The sequence below is a fragment of the Oxyura jamaicensis genome, chromosome 20, assembly GCF_011077185.1.
Source record: "Oxyura jamaicensis isolate SHBP4307 breed ruddy duck chromosome 20, BPBGC_Ojam_1.0, whole genome shotgun sequence".
Classification (NCBI taxonomy): Eukaryota; Metazoa; Chordata; class Aves; order Anseriformes; family Anatidae; genus Oxyura; species Oxyura jamaicensis.
The window spans coordinates 12,844,707-12,846,406 of NC_048912.1; the positions used below are offsets into that span (position 1 = coordinate 12,844,707).

The following is a 1,700-nucleotide window of genomic DNA, read 5'->3' on the forward strand; positions in this document are numbered from 1 at the left end:
TTCTTTCTTTCTTTCCAACAGAGCCAGTTAAAATGAGCACAAGCATGTTCCAAGGTCAGCACAGCTTGGCCAGGCTGGCCCCAAGCCAACACAACCTTGAAGCACGTGCCAAAGGCAGGAGAGGAGCAGGTGAAAGGAAACCTGGAAATCTCAAGCCACAAGTGAAGCTGCAAGCCTGTGGCTTGGCCAGTGGGGTTTTGCAGGAGTGCCTGCAGGTGCCCTAAGCATAGGTCTTACTCTCTGATGGCTTAGCTCCCAATCCCTGTGGTTTGCAAACCCCCTAGGAATCCCTTATGGACATAAAAACAAGAGAGATACCCCCAAATGGGATGATTTGTGGCACTCCCATGCTTGTGGTGCCTGGGGAATGGTTGCAGCAGGCGGAGCTGGGCAGGGCTGTGAGAAGAAATTGGCTGCCAGAAGAAATTGGGATGTTGGAGAAAGTCTGATGCCATTGTACAACAGGCTGGGTTTTGAGTCCTTCTGCATCCATTGCCACCATGACCCCAAAATGCACCAGGGCTGCAAGCAGCGATGGTTGGGCTGAGGTTTTCCCTTCTGCTGTTGTTTTCCTGATAGCTTTTGTGGCTGGTAGCCTCTCTGGTTGGAGGGACTCTTGGGCTGGATGAAACCATTCAGCATCCATCCCCACCCCGGCCCAAGGAAGAAAATGAAGATGTTCGGCAGAGAGCTAATGAACACACCAAGGGATGTGACGGAAGAGCTTTAATTGCCTGTACAGCAGTGCGGGGAGTCTGAGCAATAAAAAAGAGTGGGAATGACTAATTTATGAGTACAAATTCTATCTGGAGAGCATGGCTTAAACTTGGGGAGAAAATCCATGTGCCTGGAATATTAAAATCAATAGCTGTAACCTATTTAGAAAGGTTTGAGTGGGCAAAGAAGGTATAGGACGGACAATCGATATCAGAAGTGACATTGCTGTAGTCCAAGCCACTAGAAACTCAAGAGAAAGTGACCTCAAATATAAATAAAAGTCAGCAGACGATACTTCTCAAATCTCACTGGAAAACAGGCTCCTTTGTCACGTATCTGTAATATTTAAGGAGAATTCCCCTACATTGCTCTGGAGAACCTGGCCTTCAAGGATGTGAGCTGGAGGGCTGCCAGTGAGCTGCCAGTTTTTGGAATATTTAAATGTCAAAGACTTTGTTAACCAAAACCAGGAGGATCCTTTGCAGGATCATCTCGGGAGCAGAAGAACCACTCACAAGCCTAAAAACCAGTCACAGCCAACATCGATGTGACCCCATTTCGATCCTACACACAGGGCACAGACAGAATAAAGCCCGAGCCAATATAGCAGGCACCTTTTCTTTTCAGCACTCTAAGCCAGGTTGCTTGGAAGATTTTGAACAGAAAATGTGAATGATATTTGGCGACTTTTTGTTTAAAAGCTCTCTGACTTCTAGTGAAATCTCAGAGCTGAGAGAGAGAAGGCTGCTCTGGTTAAAAACAGCAGCTCAGAGGAGAGGGAGGTACATTCACGGAAAGGGAAAATGGGAAATGAGGAGTGTAAACCAGCACCAAGCAGAAGGCAGACAGGTGAAACCTCTGCCAGGGGAGCTCAGGGCAGTAGGGATGGGTTTTTTCGATATAAGACACTGTGAGCAGTCGTCTAGACATAACAGCAGATATTAAAAAAGTAATGCATAAAAGGCTAAATATTTAATTTCTCT

The 1,700-nt window shown here is 46.6% G+C and overlaps 1 long non-coding RNA gene across 1 annotated transcript in view; it reads left to right on the forward strand.

The window, feature by feature from the left end:
* LOC118176540 overlaps nt 1–474 on the forward strand; it is a 38,315-nt gene extending 37,841 nt beyond the window's left edge. The window contains exon 5 of the long non-coding RNA XR_004755463.1: nt 22–474. This is a non-coding gene — a long non-coding RNA (uncharacterized LOC118176540). The remainder of the gene's footprint in view (nt 1–21) is intronic.
* Nucleotides 475–1,700: the final 1,226 nt, after the last annotated feature.